Source organism: Aedes albopictus, chromosome 3, assembly GCF_035046485.1.
Source record: "Aedes albopictus strain Foshan chromosome 3, AalbF5, whole genome shotgun sequence".
NCBI classification, from domain to species: domain Eukaryota; kingdom Metazoa; phylum Arthropoda; class Insecta; order Diptera; family Culicidae; genus Aedes; species Aedes albopictus.
Window position 1 is genome coordinate 362414320 of NC_085138.1, and position 25525 is coordinate 362439844.

General features: G+C 38.0%; 1 protein-coding gene across 2 annotated transcripts in view; it reads right to left on the reverse strand.

Annotated features, from left to right (window-relative positions):
* Nucleotides 1-22419, reverse strand: part of LOC109416898 (liver carboxylesterase 1F) — a 36601-nt gene extending 14182 nt beyond the window's left edge. The window contains exon 1 of one of the 2 annotated variants that reach the window (XM_029875027.2): nt 22094-22419. The gene's annotated coding sequence lies outside the window, so the exon portion shown is untranslated. Of the gene's footprint in view, nt 1-3584; nt 3753-22093 lie in introns of those variants that run through there. The other variant, XM_029875028.2, reaches the window with a different exon arrangement.
* Between the last annotated feature and the right edge of the window lie 3106 nt (nt 22420-25525).

The window sequence follows — 25525 nt, forward strand, 5'->3', positions numbered from 1 at the left end:
AAAACTTTGTAGAACACGCCAAACCTCTAGAACCAACCTAAAAAAAGTTATTTAATTTTGATCGCAAAATCATCGAATTGGAACAGCGGTCCAAAATCCAAGATGGTGCCTCAAAATTTAAGATGACGGCTATTCAATGGAGTTTAAGGCTGAAAAATCATTCAATATGGGTATATTTGATAAGTGGAAGATTTCCGGAGTCCAAACATGATCCCCAGAATAATCAAAATGGCGGTCTAATACTCAATATAGCAGCTGTTGAATGGAGTTTTAGTCTCTAAAACGATGCAATATGGGTCAATTTGGTATGGGAAAGATGTCTGAAGTCCAAAAATGGTGACCAGAATATCCAAGATAGCGATCTAAAATTCCCTGCCTCGCTTCAACTTGGTGTTCTTTGAGCGTTTCCACAGTTATTGATTGAAGGGCTTTCTTTGCCTGCCATTGCATGAATTAGTATATTGTGAGGCAAGGACAATGATACACTATGCCCAGGGAATCGAGAAAATTTTCCCGACCGGAACGGGAATCGAACCCACCGTCTCCGGATTGGCGATCCACAGGCTTAACCACTAGGCTAACTGGAGACCCCTCAAAATTAAAGATGGCGGATGGTTTATAGAAATTAAAGGTTCAAAAATCAAAATCCAGATAATTATATAATCGATATCATTTCTGGTGCCATGAAATGGAAATTTTGCTAAACGAATGAGAGTGCCATAATTTATCAACATGTCACTTGAGTTTTATTGAAATGAGTTTTTGAAGGCACGAGAAAGGCGCCATCACTGCTTGGTGGATTAATTAGATTTTTTCAATTCAAATGAAATGTTGCTCATGTATAAGCTTCAATCTGAAGATGTTTTCATGTTATTTGTTTTGCAACATTCTACAATCAATTTTTGTAATGATTGTATGAAAAAACTTTGTTTAATACATAACTCTGAAACAATTTGTTTGATTGAAACGATGTCTTCGAAGATGTTTCGGGATATTTGAAGAACTTTGAAAACATACACCGAGTATATTTTTTTACTGAAGCAGTTTAAATGGTGTGCCTGAACGGTTGACCAAATGTATAACTCTTCCACTTATAACACGCAAATTCCTTGGCGTCTAGGCCTGAGAGATCGTAGATCTTTCTACGCCTTTCGTATGTGTTTAACTAATCACTCAACTTGTATTCAATATAGTATTCTTTTAGCATTGTAGTGATCTTGACGACAACGATTTGAATGCTAATTGGCCGTAAAAAAAACCTCAAGTGATGCTGGCAAAATATGGGGCTTCTTTTAGGAATTTCACTAGGAATTCTTGCAGTGATCTCTCCGCGAGTTTTATCGACGACTTCTACTTGAATTCTCACCGATGATTCTTATATTTCTCCAAGAGCTCTAGAAGAGATTTTTTTTGAAGTTTCTTTAGAAATTCTGATAGGAGATTTCTTCAGTATTTTCTCCAAGAATTTCTTCAGCAAGGCCTCCGACAATTCCTATTTCGACGGCTACTCCTTCGAGGATTATTTTAGGAATTCTTCAAACGATTCTTTCCGAACATTTTCCAAGCAAACCTGAAGGAATTTCTGCAAAAAAATCTCTCGTATTCTTCCGGGTAATCCTCTAAGGAATGCTTCAACAATTCCTTCTGGAATTCTTCAAAGAATTTTTCAAATGTCCCAAGGATTTGTGAAAAAATATTTCTTATTCATTCCTTCTTCGAGAAAAAGAAAGAGATTCCAAAAAGGATTTCTTTAAAGAATTTTTAAAAAAAATCCTAAGGAATTCCTCTAAAGATTACATCATGATTTTCTTTATCAAAAGTCTCTCCTCAAGTATACAAAAAATGCTTACAGAGTCCCATAAGATATTTCTCAAAGGTTTCTGCAGTAATGCCTCCTTGACGTCCACGTGCATATTCGGGCCTGACGATATACAAATACAAAATGGTCATTGAAAAAGAAAGCTATTGGATAAAAAAAAACTGCTTGCTAATAAAACACCAAGCTGAGAAGTATTTCAATTTCTTAAGAAACTCTTGCACTTGATACCTTTGGGTACTCTTCTCAGGGAACTTCAGAAAATCTCCCAAAGATTCGTTGTGAAATTTACCCATGTATTCCTGCAATAATTCCTCCAAAGTTTACTTGAAAACTGCCTCTAGTGACAATTCCGGCTTCGAAGCGGTTACGTCGTGTACTGAGTACACGCATCATGAAAAATGCACGCTTGTGGTAAACAGCGCGAGCATGGTGTCGCTGAAGGTGTGCGAAGACGCGACTGCACGAGGGTTATAAAATCCATCAACAGGATTGCAGCACTATTTCCTTCAAGTTTTCCTCCTTTAAAGGCTTTTTGCAAGAATTCCTTTGAGGATTTTGTTTGAGTCAGCAATAAATAAGTGATTTGAGGGCACCTAGCACGTGATCACTCATTCTCTGTTGTGTATACATTTAAATATAGGGTATCGCGCCACTTGGGCGGTGGCTTCTATATTTGTCTGTTTTCCACTATAACTCAGTCAATTTTGAACCAATTGACTTGAAATGTTGTACACGGGTAGATACTATATCTATCTCACCACATTCCAAAAGTTGTGTCAATTGGTTCAAATTTGACTGAGTTATAGTGGAAAACAGACGCCCAAGTGGCGCGTTTCCCTACACCATGTCCAATAAGTTCTCATAGAAAATCAAATTGAGGGGCCCAAAATCAAAGGGGTGTAAGTGACCATTTTGTCGATTTTGAGCTGAGTATATCAAAAAATTCTTCAGGTTTTAAGTTTTCACGAACTTTTTTAAGATTATTTTTACGCTGATTAAAAAAATTACAATAAATCGTAGAAAATTGGGTCGATTTTGAATCTCCATACATTTTGTATGGGATGAAAAATAGACGAAAAACTTAAAACCTCATTTACTCGAAAGTAGGTGTTTGTCACTTACACCCCTTTACTTCTAAGGGGTGATACACAATATATGTAACGCAAAAATCGACCTTTTTCAACAACCCCCTCCCTATGTCACACTTTTTGTATGCGACCTCTATATTTTTTGTAAGGGTCGTCACGTTCTGCAAACCCCCCCCCCTCCCCCCTAAAAGCGTGACGTAATTTGTGTACGACCCCTCACCCCCTCAATTGAATTCATTCCACAACTGTAATTAAGATTGTCATAACTTTGCTATGAATTTGTTATGTGCTTCTGGTTGAGTATTTTTTAATAATGTAGCTTCTTCGCATCTTAAGCTGTACTTCATAAGTAAAGAAAAAAAAGACAACTTTACTTGCGAAGAAGTTGTATTTTATAGAGAAGGTTTGTCAAATCTAATCAATTGCATAACCTTGTTATGTGTAGGCAAATTGATAGTTTTCACGTAAAATAGATATATGCATGCAAATCAAACGCAATAACTAATAAATGCCAGAACTAGGTATATAGAAATCCGTCCATCAAAGATCATTATCTCGACCGTACTCGACCCATCATCCGCATCACCCTCGTTTCACGCTTTTAAATGCTTAATTGGTGCGCTTTTTTTTTTTTTTTTCAATGGTATCCACCAAACGTATACATTCTATTCACCCACCTCTATGGCTCAGTTTATGGGGGAGGCCTGAGCTCACCCAATCTTCTCCACTCCAGCCGGCGACACACAAAGTTCACGCTCGACGCTTTTCACTCTCCACAGCTTGGCCGCCCAGGTTCAGGCGTTCAGCGTGGTTGGTGGTTGAATGAATGGATCGGTGATTTGTGTTCTATTACGTTTTTTTTTTGTTTTGTTCTGGCACCGCTCTGCTTTACTGTGTTTTTCTATCCTACTAGTTGAATTGAAATTTCGTATTCTAGAGCACTATTTCCGCGTGATGGTTGTCATGACGCGACGCGACGCTGCCGCTGCCGCTGCTGCTTCAATTGTGCGGGTGGAAAATTGCGCGTCATTCAACAAGAGTCACTGCGAACGCTTGTGTAGCGACGATCTATCACCGAAATGTCCAATCAGCGGGGTTTTGCGATCGTTCAGGGTTGTTTTATTAGGTTTTGCTAGTTATTTTTTCGTTCACTGCTATCTGGGAGAAAACCGTTTGAAATTCGCGGAAGAGATACTCTTTTGATGATCACATATCCGTCACTAATTAACCTTCGCTAATCCACGGATTGATTGTGGTGGAATTTCTAAAACAGCTTCAATGCCTCATTGATAAACTGTTTTAACAATCACTTTTTGGAAACTCTATCATTCTGGGTAAATATGCATTTACTTAACTTTTCATTTGAACAGAACAGTGTTTTCAAATCAATGAATTGAAGGCTTTGGCTGTTTTCCTACTCTCCGCATCGACCAATGTGGCGCTAGTTTCTATGCGCGAAAAATCGCTTAAAGTAAATCGCAAAAATATTGTATGGCGAATAGCATCTAGAGGCGTATTTCTCGAAGTGGAACACATTATTCGAAAACAATATTTGGTAGCGGTTGTGCACAATGAAGACCGGTTTGGTGCCTACCAAATATTTTTCGGTAAAACCTTTTCATTTCGAGAAATTCGAGTTTAGATGCTTTTCGCCATACAAAATAAAATGATTTTACTCCTGCTGACCAACATTGAACGCACTCCCTGCGGGTAATCTATTGGTCAAATACTAAAATAAGCTGAGTATGCAGTGAATTATCCTTCCATACATATATTTCCGTTCTACGCATTATTGTTCCATTGCACATAGGGCCACTATAGCCGCAGCTTTGAAGGCGTGGATCTTCACCTTGGCCATACTGAGGGTTATAGGTTCGATTCCCGATTGATCCAGAAACTTTTCGAAATGCAAATTTCCTTGACTTCCTTGGGGATAGAGTACAAACGTGCCTGGCACACGATATACACTAAAAAATAGTCATTGGCAGAGGAAGCTCTCAGTTAATAACTGTGGAAGTGCTCATAGACCACTACGCTGAGAAGCATGGGGATTTCCACACAACATGGAAATATTATGCGTAAAATGGCATGGCAGTATTTGAACCCACGTCCCTACAGAATAGAGAGTGTCAGAAAGTATGGGCACAACTTTGTCAAACTGCCAATTTGTGCCAAAAAAAACCTTTAAATTTCAAATTTGTTGGTCGTGTATATGATGTTTTGTGTTTAACTTTAGTCTGGGAATGGTGGTGACATCCTTTTTGCAATTATGTTTTGAAGAATCAAGCTTTTGAACTGCCTGAATTTCCTGAATTATGCTGAAATGGTCTACTTTTCACCACAATTGTGTAAGTGTGTCACAAAGTACTACTCCTCCGCACTATTAAGTGTACTGAAAAGAAACACTTAACGGGCTTGGTGGTCTAGTGGCTCCAGCTTCTGATTCGTATGGTCATGGGCTCAATCCCTGGCCCGTCCCTTCCTCCTACTTTGTATCATTCTGACTACTTTCTATATCTCTCTTCTCTTCATATACAACTCATGTATATTCATATGTTCATAGACATCACTAGAACCAGAAACGAATTGAAAAGGTCGTTTCCCTTCCTTCCAACTTCCACAGCACAGTGTATATGACGCCTACAAGTTATGGAACCAAAGCGAACTGTGCCGCTTGACCTTCCTATTCACCACATAATCTATCATCACCTAACGAACGCTATAAATAATCCCCTATCCATACATCGCATCACCGACCCATCGGTGACTCCCAGATCTCCCATCCTTTCCGTCAAATACCCTAGTCCGTGCAGGTTGTGGAGACGCAGAGGAGTTATTATTATTATTATTATTATTATTATTATTATTATTATTATTATTATTATTATTTATTTTTTAACCAAAAATTTTGAGAGAGGGAAAAGCCCCGAGAGGAGTTCTTGGTCTCTAGTAGCAACAACCGGTACACTCTAACATGCCTTTCCCTTTTTTATAAATCCAGTAAAAATACATTGATCAAAAATTTCTTTGAAAAATTTTCACCATAGAGAAAATAGAACAAACAGAGAGAGAATCATGGAGCATTAAAGGCGAGCTTGGCGGTCTAGTGGCTACCGCTGCTGACTCGTACGCAGAAGGTCCTGGGTTCAATCCCTGGCCTGTCCTTTTTCTCCTACTTTGTATCTTTCTATCTACAGGGGATAGACAAAATGATCGGGACAGGTAAAATTTTCACTTTTCAAAAAGTGTTCAACTATCTGTAAAAGTGCATCAAATATTCTCAAATTTTTACTGTAAGTTCATCAACTAGCTGTGTATCAGTGGTTCAGATTTAGAAAAGATCGGGCCATTCTCCACGAAGTTATAAAGATTCTTGAAAAAGGTAAAATTATCCGATACCCAACTTTGAGCTGCTATATCTCTGGATTCAATGAACCGAATGCAATGGAATTTTAACTATTTATGACTTATACAATGAGCTATGAAAAACCATTGACTTAACTTAATATTCTTAACACGGAAGAAAATTATAACGTTTAGATTATTGTTCTAATAAAACACCAAATTATCCAAAATATCAACATCGTTTCAAAATTCAAGATGTAAATTATAGTTCATTTAATTTCCCTCTAATTGACTAATATATAAATGTGTTTTGAAGGAAAGTAACAACATAGCCACCAATAAATTGAAAAGGTAATAGAATGCATATTAAAAAAAGACCAATTTACTAAAAAATCGTGAAAAAATTAAAATCGCTATAATTTTGTCTCTTGTTAAAAAATTCAAGTTAAGTCAAATGTTTTCCTGAGTTCATTATATAAGTCATAAATGGGCAAAATTTCATTTCAATCGGTTCATTGAATCCGGAGATATAACAGCTCAAAGTTGGCTATCGAATAATTTTACCTTTTTCAAGAATCTTTATAACTTTGTGGAGAATGGCCCGATCTTTTTCAAATTTGAACCACAAATACACAACTAGTTGATGAACTTAAGGACTGTATCGGAAATTAACTATAAACATTCAGGATGCTCTATCTCGAAGCATGTTTGGTCTTATCATTTCGGTTCTTCTATCAAATCTTCACAATACAGTCAAGTTTAGAACAGCCTGAAAAAAATTGAAAAATGTTTAGCATTATTGAAAATATTGTAGAATGAATACATCTTACAAATTAAAGTTTTGGACAAATTGTTGTTTTTTAAAGATTTTTCAGCGTTTCAATAACCTGTAGCGAATAAAACTTGTACGGCGAAAAATCCAAAAAATATTAATTATTGTTAGCAGTTATGTACACATAACATATCACCGAACACCAACTTAAAAAGAAATATTTATGATCGAAAAACCCTCAACATTTAAAAAATGACCTATCCTAAAAAAAACACTAATTTTTTGTCGAACTTTGATAGTCTCTTTTAAATATCTTCAAAGGTTATACAATTCCGTTCTCTACTAAAGCTACCTCGTCGTGAAGTTTAAAAACATTTCCAATTAAAAAAAAAATTGAATCATCAATTTGATGTATTTTTTATTTGCGTAATCGTGCTTTGAATGAGCATCAAAAAATAGGGTCCCTGAAAAATGGCCTTTTTTCATTTTTAAGAATTGCGCTAAAATGGAATCGAATTTTTTCTTGAAAAATTTTTTTTACCTATATTATGAGCAATCTGGGAAAGAATATATTTGCGCTAATATATTTTAAAAAATCAAAAAAAAAATCCATTTTTTCCGCAATTTCAAATTTTTAAGAGGTGTCCAAAATTTCAAGATCATGCGTTTAAACTTTGAGATTGATGACCATGTAAAATAATTATTTTTACAAAAGCAAAAGTGCCATTCCTTTTTCTGAGGATTTATATAGTACCTCCAAAAATAAAATTATTTATAACTTGAATAAATTATTTTTTAGGATGTTTTGAACATATATAGTTAATTTCCGATACAGTCCTTACAGTAAAAATTTGAGAATATTTGATGCACTTTTCGAAAAGTTACAGCTAGTAGAACATTTCTTGAAAAGTGAAAATTTTGCCTGTCCCGATCATTTTGTCTATCCCCTGTACTTTCTCTCTATTTCTTCTCTACATATGCTTTTTTTTGTCTGTATTAACGAGATTTTTCACCCTAGGCTAGTTCATCTCGGGACCCACGCTTTACTTCCCTTTCGAAGGAAGAACCCACATTTTGTGAGTATGTCGGGAGTGGGATTCGATCCCAGGTCCTCGGCGTGATAGTCTTGTGTTCTAACCACCACACCAGGTCCGCTCCACACCTACATATGTATGTTCTTTATTCATGTGCATTCAAATGTTTATAGCCATCGCTAGAACCAGAAATTAATGGAAAAAGTGGGTTTCCTTCCATTCAACTTCCACAGCACAGTGTAACGCCTACAAGTTATGCAACCAATGCGAACTGTGCTAATTTTTTTTATTCATCAATCACTTAACCTATTTTACAGCTCTTTTGTCCACTTTTGTCGCGTGAGCGGTTCCAATGGGCAGCTGCACTTATACTTTGTACAGCGTCTAAATGTATTCTATTCTAAATAATTCTTCTATATCGAACTGGTTGCCTTTGGGCTGCTGTCACTTCTCCACTCTGTTCATGGTAGAATGGTTGACGTGTGGCTCTTCTTCCTTTTCTAGTCCGATTGGGGGTCCATTATGAGTTGCCGTTAGCCGATATCCAAGTTTCCGGGTCCGTTAGAGCATATGATCAGAAGAGAGTCAGGTGTCAGCCGTTTTCGGGGGGAAAAGCAACTGACGAAAAATTGCAAATGCCGGGGCTGGGATCGAACGCCACTACTGGAAAAAGTTTATTCTACGATGCATAGTTTTTGGTATACAATTTTTTGAAGTTTGGGGTGTCTTAGAAAATTTTGGAAAATAGTGTAATTTCATCTAGTGTTTTCCGAAAAAAATAGCCAACTATGATTTATTTAATTCCATATATTTGAAACTTTTATGGCTTTAGCGATCATTGTCTACTCAAAGAGCAACCCGACTAGAACATTGTGACAACGTAATCATGATATTTATTACTCATTGTTATATAATCATGTTCAACATCCTTGGTGTTTTCAAAATACTAAACTCAATTATATCACATTATGTTATAAATGTTGTTTCATAACTCATTGTAATATAATTTAGTTTTGAGTCTTCGACATTTGGGAAATAATGTAACAAAATTACATCAAATTTTGATAGAAACCAGAAATCCTGAGGCTTAAATTTATATCACATTTTGTTATAATTTTAATAAGATTATAACACAATAGGTAATAATCTTGAATTTTGTTACAATTTTAGTTATTTTAACATCATCTTGCATCTAGTTTATAACATAATTAGTTAGAGAAAAATATGATAACATCATAACACAATATGATACAAACTTGATATAATTTTCAAGTCGCTAGGATGCGAACAAGTGTGAAATTGTTTATATGTAGAAGGGCTTGAAGACCATTCATCGGGTTTCTCGGATGCGTAAACCCTTTAGCTAAAGTGGCCGAAATGGAAACGGCTTGGTTGATGGATTCAAATCATCACGCCAAGACAGGCTGGTAAGTCTCATATGGTCGATAAACTAGATAAAGATTTAATTTCATATATAATCATATATTTATGACCTCTAATTTTGGTGAAATCTTTGTGAAAATCGGATACCCTTCGGCCCAAGTCTGTTCGGTAATAAAAAAAATCCCCTTATGATTAAAAAAAAAACGGCTCATAGGGGGCATCCTTAAAGTACGTCACGCTTAGAGAGGGGAGGGGGAGTTTCTGAAAAGTGTGACAAGCAAGTATTAAAAGTATAGGAAAACCCCGTACGAAGCAGGAAGGTGGGGGGGGGGGGGGGGTTGACAATCCGCATTTTCAGCGAGGCGTACTCAATGCATGCCCCATATGACATATGGACAATTTCCATAAATTTGATTATAACTCAGTAACAAGAGAAAACCATAGTTTGGCAATTTTACAGAATATAGCTTTCCAAAAATATTTTTTGGGATTTTTTTCGGACTTTGTTAATAGTTTTTCCGACTTTTCCATCCAATTTTCCTCTACAGTGGATTTTTTTGTAAAACAATTTTCATTTTTGTTTGTTTTTAGAATGCTGAGGAAATTTTCGTATGATTTCACAAAAAATCTTTGTATCTAGGATGCTTCGTTCTTGAGTTATGATTTTTCAAAAAAGGGTGGTGCCAGTACAAAATTTCAATTTGTTCAATTTGTTTTTCATTAAAGTGTTCCGGAAAATGAGGCATCTCTGATTTTTTCAATTTAGCTTAGAAAAAAAAAAACAACAATAAATTCTGATAATCTTCTTACGGTACATACTAAAAATCCCCAGATAACAAGAAGAAGAAGAAAAATCATTTACTCAATGAAATTTTTAAAAACTTAAGATTTTTGAAACTTATGTATGGTAAAATGTCTCGTCTCATCTTGACTTTTTTTTTGGGAATTAATACATCATTTCGACAATTTTTTGAAACTTCTGACGGAATTCAGAAGCATGGTTTTTCTTAATAACATAATAGTTTGACTTTTGTGAGGCTTTTGAAAGAATTCTTTGATGATCTTCTAGGACTTTTGTTATATCAACCATTAGATATTTATCCCTCTAGTACCCAAATTTTTGATTTTGATCTAAGTATCATTTTTCGTCATCTAAAATCAATTTAACACGCTTAGTACCGACAGGCAAAAAAACGTGGAACTGTTTTTTTGCACATCCATATCTCAGCAGTTAGTGAACCAAATTTCAATCTTTAACGGAATCCTACACTATCCTAGAGAGGTGTAGTGAAAGCCGATTGGAATTTCATGCAGCTTCCGGCGAGAACCAGGCAAAAACATTAGTTCCACATTTTTAACTTCTTCCGGTTCCGTTTTATTCCCGGATTGGTTGTGAGTACCATGTCTTTGTAGCGAGTTCTTTCGGAACCTCGAAAAGATAGCAACATTGTCTTCGGCAAAGTTGTTCAGAACTACAACCACTTCCTGGTGATGGGTTTCATAGTTCCGAATTTCACCACCACGTGGCGCTAGTGTACATAGTGACTTCCGGTACGACTTTGGTGGGATATAGCAGGAGATTGAAGCCAGATAGGAAGATGCGATCTTCGGCAAAGTTGTTCAGGGCTACGAGTACTTCCAGCTCATGAAGCGCATAGTTCGGAATTTCACCACCACGTGGCGCTAGTGTACGTGGCTACTTCCGGTATAACTTTGGAGGGATATAGCACGAGATTGGAGCCATATAGAAAGATGCGATCTTCGGCAAACTTGTTCAGAACAACAACCACTTCCTGGTGATGGGTTTCATAGTTCCGAATTTCATCTCCACGTGGCGCTAGTGTACATACCCTAGTAACATTTGGATGAACAATTAGCCTTGAAGAGGTTTTGAGAACCGTCATAAAACCAGATACCTTTTATTTTGGTTTTTTGAAGGTTCTATTAACCTCCTTTAGTCTGTTTGACTAAAAAATGTTGCTTGGGTAGTGACTTCCGGTAAGACTTTGGTGGGATATATCACGAGATTGAAGCCAGATAGGAAGCTGCGATCTTCGGCAAAGTTGTTCAGGGCTACGAGTACTTCCAGCTCATGAAGCGTATAGTTCGGAATTTCACCACCACGTGGCGCTAGTGTACGTGGCTGCTTCCGGTATAACTTTGGACGGATATAGCACGAGATTGTAGCCAGATAGAAAGATGCGATCTTTGGCAAAGTTGTTCAGGACTACGAGTACTTCCAGGTCATGAAGAGCATAGTTTAAAATTTCACCACCACGTGGCGCTAGTGTACATAGTGACTTCCGCTACGACTTTGGTGGGATATAGCACGAGATTGAAGCCAGATAGGAAGATGCGATCTTCGGCAAAGTTGTTCAGAACTACAAATACTTCCAGTTCCGAACGTCACCACCACGTGGCGCTAGTGTACATACTAATCTCCGGTACGAATTTGATGAGGTATTGCACGATCTTCAAGTCTGATAGGAAGGCAAAATTGTTCAGGACTACGAGCACTACCGGGTTTGGAATTTCACCACCACGTTTTGATAGTACACAAAAAATGATTTTTAAGAGCTATGCAAGAGAAATTTAGGCCAGATTGGGACTTCTCTGACTCACTCGAAGGATTGTTATGGCAATTTATCTAGCTATTTGTAAGGGAATTCCTCAAGGAAATTCCGACAAGGAATTTCCTCAGGGTTGGTCCTGGGATTTTTTTTTTCAATTATGTATTTGAGAATTTTATTAGGGATTTTTGTTCCACAGATTCCTACTGGAATTTATTTAGAGTTTTATTCAAGCATTTCTCCAGTGATTCTTCTGGAATAAACTCACCTATTCATTATGTCTTCAGGAATTCCTCCGGATATTTTTCAAAGCATTCCTCCAGCAATTCCTCAAAATATTGTTCAAGAAATTCCTCCTCCAAGGATTCCTGTGAATATTTCCCAAAGGAATTTATGCAGTCGTTATTACTAAAATTCCTCACGGACACCCTTCAAGTATCCCTCCAGAGATTCCAGCTGAATTTCTTCCAGTAAAGAAATTGGTTCTGGAATTTTTTGAAATATTCTTCCAGGAATTGTTCAAGAAATAGTTAAATAATTCATACAAAGATTTTTCCAGCTATTCGAAAAATTCTTCGAAATTTCGCCAAGAATTCTTTGGGGGTTTTCAGAGATTGCTTCGGAAATGCCTCCCAAAATTCCTTTGAATATCCATTCTCCTGCGATTTCTTTGCCAAATTCTTCCAGGAATTCTATCGGGATTCCCCTAGTGATATTTTGGAAACTTCTTTATCGGTCCTTTCTGGATTATTTCCAAGATTTGTTTCGGGAAATCATCTGGGTGATTCCATTTGGGATCCTTGAGTATTGTTTTGCAAATCTTTCCAGAGATTCAGGAGATTTTCCAGTGTTATCTTCAAAAATTCACCAAAGCCTACATTTATTTTTTCTACAGGGAATTTTTAACAGGGATTCTGGAGTTCCTCTAGATCCCCGTTTGTATTTTCCTTCATGAACACATCTTCTAACGCTTTCTTTCCCTAAGGATTTCCTCCGGAGCTTGAAAACTTCAGCGATTTTATTTCAAATCACTCCGGAGCTTCTATCTGCGATTCATTTACGATAAATTTTAGAAGTTCTTTCAGAGATTCATTATGATACTCCCGAATTTAGGAAAGTTTTTTAGTGATGCTTTCGGAATATGTTTTGCAGGGATTACTACGTATTTTTTTCTCCTAGAGTTTGTTCGCGAAGTCCTCGAAAGATTCCTTCAGAAATTTATGCAGTGATTTATTCGGAAATTCCTCTCCAGAGTGCCCGAGTCCGTGGCGCTGTTGATCGCACCCCTTTATTTGCGGAAGGTCATGGGTTTGATATATTATTCTGGATAATAAATATGAAGTTGGAGCCAGAAATTTATTTTAATATCTTTGCTAAAACTGGTGTGAATTATCAATATGAGAATATCTTTCTGAAGTTTACATTTTTCACGAAACAAAAATCTGCCATGAGATCAAATCTTTTGCGATAATAATACTAAAACCTTATTTCTACTAGAACTGAATTTCTTAGAGAAACGACTTGGGCATTCGCGGAAAGTATTTCTGTAGATATTCTTAGGAAATATTCTCCAAGTGGTCCTGAAATGATCCTTGCTCCTTGATCTTTGAACGTGGGAGCTAGACAATCTTGTGATACATTTCACTGAAGACGTATCGGAAGTCACTATGTACCACGTGATGCTAGTGGTGGTGGAATTGGGGACTATGTTCTTCATTACCTGGAAGTACTCGTAGTCATAAACAACATTCCCGTAGATCACACCTTCCTATCTGGCTTCATTCTAATGATATAGCGCCACGAGGTGGTGCTAGTCGGAACTATGCTCTTCATTACCTGGAAGTACTCACAGTTCTGAACAACTTTGCCGAACATCGCACCTTTCTGTCTGTCTTAAATCTCGTGCTATATCCCACCAAAGAAGTCGTACCGGAAGTCACTAAGTACACTAGCGCCACGTGGTGGAGAAATTTTGAACTATGCTCTTCATGACCTGGAAGTACTCGTAGTACTGAACAACTTTGCCGAAGATCGCATCTTCCTATCTGGCTTCAATCTCCTGCTATATCTCACCAAATTCATACCGGAACTAGCTACATAGTGGCACGTGGTGGTGAAATTCGGAACTATGTTCTTCGTGACCTGGAAGTACCTGTAGTCCTGAACAACTTTGTCGAAGATGGTACTTTCCTATCTGGCTTCAATCTTGTGATATATCCCACCAAGGTCGTACCGGAAGTAGCTATGTACACTAGCGCTACGTGGTGGTGAAATTTTGATCTACGCTCTTCATGACCTGGAAGTAATCGTAATCCTGAACATTTTTGTCGAAGATCGTACCTTCCTATCTGGCTTCAATCTTGTGATACATCGCACTAGCACTAGCGCCACGTGGTGGTTAAATTCTGAACTATGCTCTTCATGACCTGGAAGTACTCGTATTCGAAGATCGTTCCTTCTTATCTGGCTTCAATCTCGTGCTATATCCCACCAAAGTCGTACCGGAAGTAACTATGTACACTAGTGACACGTGGTGGTGAAATTCGAAACTGTGCTCTTCATGACCTGGAAGCGCTCGTAGTCCTGAATAACCTTATCGAAGATGTTACCTTCCTATCTGGCTTCAATCTTGTGCTATATCCCACCAAAGTCGTACCGGAAGTAGCTATGTACACTAGCGCTACGTGGTGGTGAAATTTTGATCTATGCGCTTCATGACCTGGAAGTAATCGTAATCCTGAACAACTTTTTCGAAGATCGTACTTCCCTATCTGGCTTCAATTTTGTGATTTATCTCACTAAAGTCGTACCGGAAGTCAATATGTACACTAGCGCCACATGGGGCGGAAATTCCGAAATATGTTTTTCATCACCTAATAGTACTCGTAGTCCTGAACAACTTTGCCGAAGATCGCACCTTCCTATCAGGCTTCAATCTCGTGCTATATCCCACCAAAGTCATACCGGTACTAGCTATGTACAGTTGCGCCACGTGGTGGTGAAATTCGGAACTAAGCTTTTCATGACCTAGAAATACTCGTTGTTCATAACAACTTTGTCGAAGATCGCATCTTCCTATTTGGCTTCAATCTCGTGCTATATCCCACCAAAGTCGTACCGGAAGTAACTATGTACACTAGTGGCACGTGCTGGTAAAATTCGGAACTATGCTCTTCATGACCTGGAAGTACTCGTAGTCCTGAACAACTTTGTCGAAGATCGCACCTTCCTATCTGGCATCAATCTCGTACTGTATCCCTCCAAACTCATACCAGAAGTAGCTATGTACACTAGCGCCACGTGGTGGTGAAATTTTGAACTATGCTCTTCATGACCTGGAAGTACTCATAGTCCTGAACAACTTTGCCGAAGATCGCATCTTCCTATATGTCTTCAACTTCGTGCTATATCCCTCCAAAGTCATACCGGAAGTAGCCACGTACACTAGCGCCACGTGGTGGTTAAATTCCGTACTATGCGCTTCATGAACTGGAAGTACTCGTAGTCCTGAACAACTTTGATGAAGATCGCATCTTCCTATCTGGCATCAATCTCGTGCTATATCCTACAAAGTCGTACCGGAAGTCAGTTTGTACACTAGCGCCACATAGTGGTGGAATTTTGAACTATGCTCTACATGACCAAGAAATACTCGTTGTCCTGAACAACTTTGCAGAAGATCGCATCTTCCTATATGGCTCCAATCTCGTGCTATATCCCTCCAAAGTCATACCGGAAGTAGCCACGTACACTAGCGCCACGTGATGGATAAATACCGAACTGTGCGCTTCATGAACTGGAAGTATTCGTAGTACTGAACAAATTTGCCGAAGATCACATATTCCTATTTGGCTTCAATCTCGTGCTCTATCCCACCAAAGTCGTACCGGAAGTCACTATGTACACTAGCGCCACGTGGTGGTGAAATTTTGAACTATGCTCTTCATGAGCTGGAAGTACTCGTAGTCCTGAACAACTTCGCCGAAGATCGCATCTTCCTATCTGGCTTCAACCTTGAGCTATATCCCACCAAAGTCGTACCGGAAGTCACTATGTACACTAGCGCTACGTAGTGGTGAAATTCGGAACTATGCTCTTCATGGCCTAGAAATACTCGTTGTCCTGAACAACTTTGCAGAAGATCGCATCTTCCTATCTGGCTTCAATCTCGTGCTATATCCCACCAAAGTCGTACCGGAAGTCACTATGTACACTAGCGCCACATGGTGGTGAAATTCCGAACTATGTTTTTCATGACCTGGATGTACTCGTTGTCCTGAACAACTTTGCCGAAAATCGCACCTCCCTATCTGGCTTCAATCTCCTGCTATATCTCACCAAAGTCGTACCGGAAGTCACTATGTACACTAGCGCCACGTGGTGGTGAAATTTTGAACTATGCTCTTCATGAGCTGGAAGTACTCGTAGTCCTGAACAACTTTGCCGAAGATCGCATCTTCCTATCTGGCTTCAATCTCCTGCTATATCCCACCAAAGTCGTACCGGAAGTCACTATGTACACTAGCGCCACGTGGTGGTGAAATTCGGAACTATGAAACCCATCACCAGGAAGTGGTTGTAGTTCTGAACAACTTTGCCGAAGACAGAATGTTGCTATCTTTTCGAGGTTCCGAAAGAACTCGCTACAAAGACATGGTACTCACAACCAATCCGCGAATAAAACGGAACCGGAAGAAGTTAAAAATGTGGAACTAATGTTTTTGCCTGGTTCTCGACGGAAGCTGCATGGAATTCCAATCGGCTTTCACTACACCTCTCTAGGATAGTGTAGGATTCCGTTAACGCAAAAAGATTGAAATTTGGTTCACTAACTGCTGAGATATGGATGTGCAAAAAAAATTAGTACCACGTTTTTTTGCCTGTCGGTACTTTACGTTACAAAAACCCTGTTGGTATAAGCAGTGTTAAACAAGTTTTGGAAGATGGTTCTTTTTAATCCTCGATTTTGTGAATTTGGGTTTTGGATTTTCCTAATGTTTATTTATGAACATCCCTACACTTTTATATTCTTCCAGCAAGCCTATTTGGCATACCGATTTTATTAAGACAAAAATATTTTGAGATTTTATGATTACACAAGTTTACAAAATAAAACGAAAGTCGTGAACTTCTGCCAACGACCAAAATTTTTGAAGTACAATTTAGCACTGATTTCGAAACCGTGCTTCAAAAAAATTTAAGTAGAGCAGTTTTTGAGTTTTAGCTTAATATTGAGTTTCACAACTTTTAAAAATATGGAATTTACTAAAATTCAAATATCTTGCATTTTGTTCAATCGATTTCGAATCTTTTTCCATAAATAAAAAGTTGAATGCAATACCATTCGGTCATCTGAATGCAGGTTTTGCGTCAGGTTGATGAAATTCAAGATATTGGCGAGTTTTAGGGACGATCTCCTTAAATTTTAGCAAAATTTTCAAAAATATATGCAGAAATGTATTTTTTTCAATAAGAAAATAACAATCTAAAAATTCTTTCTCAATGTTTATTTGATGTATCATATGTAGGCGAGTTACAGTAAAAAATTCAGCTCAATCGAAGCATTGATTACGGAGAATGAGATGTGTGAAGTGAGCGACGTTGCTTAAAAATAGAACAAAAATCGATTTCAAATCATCAACCTTGTATGGAAAGTCGAAAAAATTTTCGCTCTACTGTAATTTTTTTCCTTCGCGTTTTCGAACTCAGGGCATGATTCTACACCAAAAATGATCATCAGCTTACCGAGTTCAAAAATGCTGTAAACTAGTGTTATTGTTAAAATATTTTTATTATTATTTTTTTTTCATGGAAAATTTTATTTCTGTGTAAGTTTTAGGAAAAAAATAGTGTGTATTCAACTCCCTTTAACTCTTTTATTATAATAGAATGATTGAGGAAAAATTTAATATACGTATTTGTTGTGACTGAATACAACAGAAACGATGACATCTGAAAGGTGTCCAAAACATCAATTTTTCAATGATTTAAAAAAAAATGTTATTACGCTTCAAAAGACACCAAACCCATATTGAGATATACAGATTAGTCCTTAATAGCAGCTAGAAATATAAATGTATTTATTGGCCAGTAAAAAATAAATAAATAAAATAAGTCATACTATTCCCCGTCTAAAAGCGGAGTTGGGTATTAGAGGGTTGTCCTTGGCGAATTTTTATTACAAATTTTCTGATGTTTCTTCAAAAAGTCTGCAAAATAACTTGGAATATGTCCTAAAATGTTTCCAAAAAACCTTTATCATCTTTTCACACTTCCACTGCAATGCTAAAAAAATTTCGAGACGGAGCCCAGAAAAGTGAAATCTCCATACAAATGGCTCAACTTTGGTTCTCCAGAACTCTTAGATTTCCCAAAAACAACAATTATTTTTACTTATTTGAAAGTACTACTCTTTGTCTTTTGATTTCTAGTTTTGATTATCTAGATAAAACGGAAATAGAAATATGCGGCAGATAAAACTTGTTCAGGTTTTAGGTTTGACAACTTTTTGTTTCACTTGTTGTGGTAAATCCCAGAGGCAACATAAACGAAAGTTTTTTTTTCACACAAACAAGTATAAATAATGGCTGAGTTATTGAAACAGTTTACAACAAAGACTGAACAGTTGAAAAAAAATATAGCAAAACTGATATCGCTCAACAGCACAATTGTGCTGGTTTGTCACGAAAGGGATAAATCTCTTATAACAACTGCCATGCCTTTACACATATTTCAAAACTTCTAATACCTTATATTTGGGAAAAAATAGTTTTCAGTATTTTTTTAAATTTTCACGAGCATTTCTTTTTAAATTTTGTTTTGCAATTTATTTGCGATATCCCTCAGTAACGCTTTTGGATCTCCTTCGAAAATTTTTTTTGGCAATTTGTTCAAATTATTTCTTAGACACAACTTTAAAACAATCATTGTTAATTCATTTGGATGCGGCTTCGACAATTCCTTTAAAAGTGTTAACTTGGCAATTGTTTTTTTTTTTTGCAATTTCATTAGCAACCCCTTTTGATTTATTTATGGGAGTTTTTTTTTGCCAATAATTTGGGGAATTTGACCAAATTTCTACTTTAGTTTCTTCAGCAGTTCTTTTGGTAATCATCTGCAATTCAATTGGAATTCCCTCAGGTTTTTTTCGGAAAGAATATTTGTAAATTCTTTGGGAATTTGTACATAAGTGGTTCTCGGAATTCCGCTTGCAATTTCTTCGAGGAAACTTTCGGTTATTCTTTAAAAAAAATCTATGCTTGGGGGATTTTGCAAAATTGTTGAGTGAATTTCTTCTCTATTTTCTATAAATTCTTTCGACAATTCATTCGTGGATTCTTTAGTGATGATTTTGAAAATTTCTGCGGTAGGTTTTTGACGATGTCTTCGGTAATTCGTTTGGAGCTTGCTTCGAGATTTTCCTTAGGAATTTAATTGACAAATTCTTTTGAAATTTCCTAATCAAATATATCTCGTTTTTTCGGGAGTTCCTTGCACAAATTTTCAGCAATTCTTCCAGAACGCCTTTGGCCATTTCTTCGGAAATGGCTTTCAAAAATCCTTCGCCAAGTCCTTTGAAAATTCATTCGAAAATTCCTTTAGCAATTCCTTGAGAATTTTCTCTGGCATTGTCTTTGAAAACTCGTTCGAAAATAACTTTTATATTTCTTGAGCAATTCTTATGGAAATCGTGGAAATCCCTTCTGAAATTCTTTTAGCATATTCTTTGAGAGTTCTTTCAGGAATTTCTTAGTGAATTCTTGAGGAAATTTCTATTGACATTTTTTTTCGTCAAATTCCATTGAAAGTCTTCGAAATTGCTTTGGCAATTCTTGTAGGTATTTTTTTGCAAATTATCTAAAAAAGTTTACGACGATTTCTATAGAAATTCCCTCAGCAATTACTTTGATTATTGCACAGCCAGTCATTTCTTTGGATTTTATTCTGGAGAGATCCTGTTAGAATTCATTTGGAAATTGATTTTACATCTCAATTTTCAGATTCCTTCTGCCTTTTCTTAAAAAAGCAATACCTTTGAAATTCCTTCTGCAATTATTTCCTTCTAAAATTCCTTCATTAATAACAATTGGGAATGTCTGTCTTTCCAAAGGAATTGTATGACAAATTTTCCAAAAGATTGGCGGAAGGATTTTACGAAGAATTTTGCGAATTAATTATGGAGGAAATTTTCTAGCACAACTGTCTGTCAAATTTTTAGATAGAATTTCTATTTAAATTGCCGCCTTTGCAGCCTTTGAAATTTTCGTAAAAAAACGAAAGAAATAACCGAAGGACTTTCCAGAAAAAATGCCGTAGGAATTCATAAAGATATAGCCAAAGGAATTCCCGAAGTTCTAGCTGTATAAATTTTCTTAGAATTGTTAAAGCAATTCACAAAAACATTTTTGAAGGAATTCCCAAATATCTATCCAAAGAAATTGCAGAAGAATCCTCTTGAAGAATTACCGAACCCTAAATGAATTGCTGAAATTCCCAAAGAAATTGACAGAAGAATTCAAAAAAAAAAATTAAGAATAGAATGGGAATTGTTATGCAAAAAAATAAAAAAAAAAACATAAATAAATTTCCGAAAAAATCAAAATGCAAGAAATGAAAACAATTTCCCAAATAAATCTTCAAGAACTGTCGAAATAGTTGTCGAATAAAATTACAATATTCTTATACTGCCGATGCCGTTCTACGCATAATTGTCCGCAAATGTTATAAGGGATTTCCATATAACATGGGACAATTAAGCGTAGAACGGCAGAATACTGCACGTAATTCAGTAAAAAATGTAGATCTAGGATGTATACTTCTGGAAATCATTCTGAAATATACAGGAAAATAATTCTGATAAACACTTGACTATTTTCGAAAAATAAAATATAAGGAGTTTTGCGATGAATGTTGAGTTTGATACGAAGACACAAAATTTTAGGAAGATTTGATAGTTCTAAATATTCATACTTCACACAACAATACTGGAAACAAATATCAAATTCTTTTCTAGCAAAAGGTAATTTTGCGAAGATTATGTACCTTGTTCTATGTAGGGTATGTGTGCCATAAGTAATCTCACGCTCCCGAGTTCATCCTATTCAAAAACAATCGATAAGGACACTGATTGATTACGTTCTTTTTGTTTTATTGAGTGCTCACTTCTAATAAAAATACAAAAATAAGAAACAAAAAAAACAGCGCTTCAATCTTTTGTTTTTCATAGGATGAAAATGGGAGCAACATACTTAAGGCGAAACTGGAAGCATTTTTTCATATTTTCGGTTTTCGATTTTTTATTAATTAACGAAGCAATATTTTCAAAATCGATTTTCGTGCACTTGTAGAGTATGGATCAAGGTATCTACTGAATTTTTTTGAGGTGGAAAATGTTTTCCATTTTTGCAAAAACAATTTTTTTTGTAAAATTTTGTTCAAAAATGGTTTCTACATAAACGAAAAACATTTTCCACTACAAAAAAAAAAATCAGGAAATACCTTGATCCATACTCTACATGTGCACGAAAACCAATTTAGAAAATATTGCTTCGTAATTTAATAAAAAATCAAAATCCAAAAAGTGTGGAAATGCTTCCAGTTTCGCCTTTTTTTCCGTGTTTCACCTTAATAATGGTTCCAATATTCTATTCAAACTTCTCGAGTTTATACAAATCCATTTCATCTTCTTGGAATGACGTCCCAACTGAAACAATGTTGCCTGCAGTCCAAGTTTATTTAGATCAATGTCAGTACCGAAAATCACATTCAGGTATACTCAGCATGCCTTGTGATTCGGCTATATGGGTTGATAAGGTTTTAATTACACGATTAGGAAAAAAAACGTTTCGGTACCAACATGGTTTTGATCAACTCTGTTATGCTTTGTTTTAACCATTAGCCCTTTTTTATTATCACTTATGCGAATATATTCGCGCTACTGACATGTCCACACGTCCGCTTCGATGCTACTTTTTGAAGAAGAAACACTCTACTTTTTAAAGTTTGCCCCTTGTTTCCGGTCTGGTGCACCACCGACGACGCATTTGTTTGGCCGTTGCCATTGTCTTTCACGGTCTACACACCTCCAGTAGAGAAGCTCCACCACCACCTCCTCGTTGAGAAAACAAACAAATTTCTTCGACTCCAAGGCTCCAAGGTCACGGCAACTGAAGCACCGCTTTTCCACTCTTCTGAGATGATGACTTAATCAATGTCAGACTTAAATCGAGGCTTAATCCACACAGCTATTTAACAGTTTTCAAAACTTGACACGCGATCTACACCCGCAGCGATCAACCACTCGTCACCGGCACCGAATTAGAACTGAACTGAAAACTCCAGTCTCGAATCTCGATGGTGACCAGCCAACCGACCCACACGGGAAAAAGTCATCCAACCGATGAGGATCACCGGGCCTTTTTTAATGTTATATTGTTATTATTATGTGCTTCGCGCTCAGGTATGGGATGGTTAAATAATGCAATTGGGGTTCACAAAAGAGCGCGTGTGGGTGATTGGAGCGGGATTGGGAGAACGGAATCAGCGTTTGTTGCACGTTTGGCTCCCGGCACCATTGATTATTATATTTTAATTTAAAAGAATTACGTTTTGGTGGAGAATTTTATGTGCATTTGTGTAGAGGAAAACGAATCATTCAAAACAAATGATCCAACTAACGCAGATTTATTTTAAGCTCTTGTATTTCTACCGACTTATTGACATGTTGGACCACTGTAGACTGGGTGGGTGGGCGACGAAACGTAAATAGCGAGACGCAATCTCTAGAATGTCAGGGTGATGATTGCTTTCAGCAAGATATTGTGGATCCCCAGATATGTTTTGCAGCGCTCAGTAATATTCCGAATTGTTTCGATCTATGGGAGCACGGTTCAAATAGGCATTGAGGGTGGCAAATTATCCTGCCTGATTAAAATTACTGCACTACTGTCCCAAGTAACACTTTTATGACCAATTAGTCTTGTAGAGGTTTTGAGAACCATCATAAAACCTTTTGTTATGGTTTTATGGTGGTTTTGAGCTAGGTTCTTACTCTCCAATTTGACTAAAAATGTTACTGGGGGTGGCAAGGGCAAGGAAGAACGAGATCGCGAAGCGATGGAAGAGCTGTACCGCGCTAAGGACACACGAAAGTTTTGCGAGAAGATGAACCGCTCACGCAGAGGCTTTGTGCCACAAGCCGACATGTGCCGAGATAATCACGGGAATATTCTCACGAGCGAGCGTGAGGTGGTCGAGAGGTGGCGGCAGCTTTACGATAAGCACCTCAATGGCGACGTTGCAAGTACCGAAGGTGGCGTAGTAACAGATCTTGGAGTATGTGCACAGGATAAAAGACTTCCGGCCCCTGACCTCCAAGAGATTGAGGAGGAGTTTGGCCGGTTGAAAAACAACAAAGCCGCTGGAGCAGATCAACTACCAAGCGAGCTTCTAAAATACGGTGGAGAAACACTGGTGAGAGCACTACATTGGGTCATTACCAAGATTTGGGAGGAGGAAGTATTACCGGAGGAATGGATGGAAGGTATCGTGTGTCCCATCTACAAAAACGGCGACAAGTTGGATTGCGGGAACTACCGCGCGATCACACTACTGAGCGCTGCCTGCAAGATACTCTCTCAAATTTTATGCCGCCGTCTATCACCGATTGCAAGAGAGTTCGTGGGGCAATATTATGCTGGATTTATGGGTGAACGCGCTATAACGGACCAGATGTTCGCCATCCGCCAGGTGTTGCAGAAATGCCGCGAATACAACGTGCCCACACATCACTTGTTCATCGATTTCAAATCGGCGTATGATATAATCGATCGAGAACAGCTATTTCAGATTATGCACGAATACGGATTCCCGGATAAACTGATACGATTGATCAAGGCGACGATGGATCGAGTGATGTGCGTAGTTCGAGTATCAGGGACACTCTCGAGTCCCTTCGAATCTCGCAGAGGGTTACGGCAAGGTGATGGACTTTCATGCTTGCTGTTCAACATTGCTTTAGAGGGTGTAATAAGGAGAGCGGGGATAAACACGAATGGGACGATTTTCACGAAGTCCGTTCAGCTGCTTGGTTTCGCCGACGATATTGATATTATTGCTCGTAAATTTGAGACGATGGCGGAAACGTACATCCGACTAAAGAGTGAAGCCAGGCGAATCGGATTAGTCATTAATGTGTCGAAGACAAAGTACATGATGGCAAAGGGCTCCAGGGAGGAATCACCGCGCCCGCCACCCCGAATTTATATCGACGGTGATGAAATCGAGGCGGTTGCAGAATTCGTGTACTTGGACTCACTGGTGACCGACGACAACGACACCAGCAGAGAAATTCAGAGGCGCATTGTGGCAGGAAATCGTTCTTACTTTGGACTTCGCAGAACAGTACGATCGAATAAGGTTCGCCGTAACACGAAGTTAACCATCTACAAAACGATGATTAGACCGGTCGTCCTCTATGGGCACGAAACATGGACCCTACGTGCAGAGGACCAACGCGCCCTTGGAGTTTTCGAACGGAAGGTGCTGCGTACCATCTATGGCGGAATGCAGATGGAAGACGGGACTTGGAGTAGGCGAATGAACCACGAGCTGCATCAGCTGCTGGGAGAACCAACCATCGTCCATACCGCGAAAATCGGGAGGCTACGGTGGGCGGGTCACGTCATCAGGATGTCGGATAGCAACCCGACTAAAATGGTTCTCGAGAGTCATCCGACCGGTACAAGAAGACGTGGAGCGCAGCGAGCTAGGTGGGTCGACCAAGTGGAGGACGATCTGCGGACCCTACGCAGAGTGCGGAACTGGAGACAAACAGCCATGGACCGAGTGGAATGGAGGCGGCTACTATGTACAGCAGAGGCCACCCCGGCCTTAGCCTGATCGGTAAGGTAAGTATGGGGTGCCAAGGTCTGTTGCTGAAGGAAATTCTTATTAGGTTCTGGCAGATTCATCTACGGAAATGATTGACAATTTTCTATTTGCCTTGATTGCTCGTAAGGTGTTCAGCTGATGGCCATGTAAGCAATTAAGAGGAAATGGAGACGCTTGGTTCTGAAAATGTCATTTTGACATATCTAGATTCAACCACATCCTGCTCATTTTAGAAGCTCAACCTGAGTAGGGTCTGCGACCATTTGGACAGGAGCACCTATTTTTGGGCACTTGCTGCTATAACTAAGTCAATTTCAAACCGATTGAATTGATTTTTTTAATATTGCTAGATACTGTGCGTATCTGATCGTTTTCAAAAATCAAGTCAATCGGTTAAAAATTGACTGAGTTAAAGCAGCAAGTGCCCAAAATAGGTGCTCCTGCCCAAATGGTCCCAGACCCTATATGGTATCTGAAAAACATGTGCGGCTAGACCAGTTCTACAAGAAATTCTACAGCGTCTACATGTATTTTATTCTGATTCTACTACAGGCGTACGTCGATAGTACGTACCCTCGTTAGTGCGTACCCTCGATAGCAGTGTTGGTAAAAACTCAAATTCT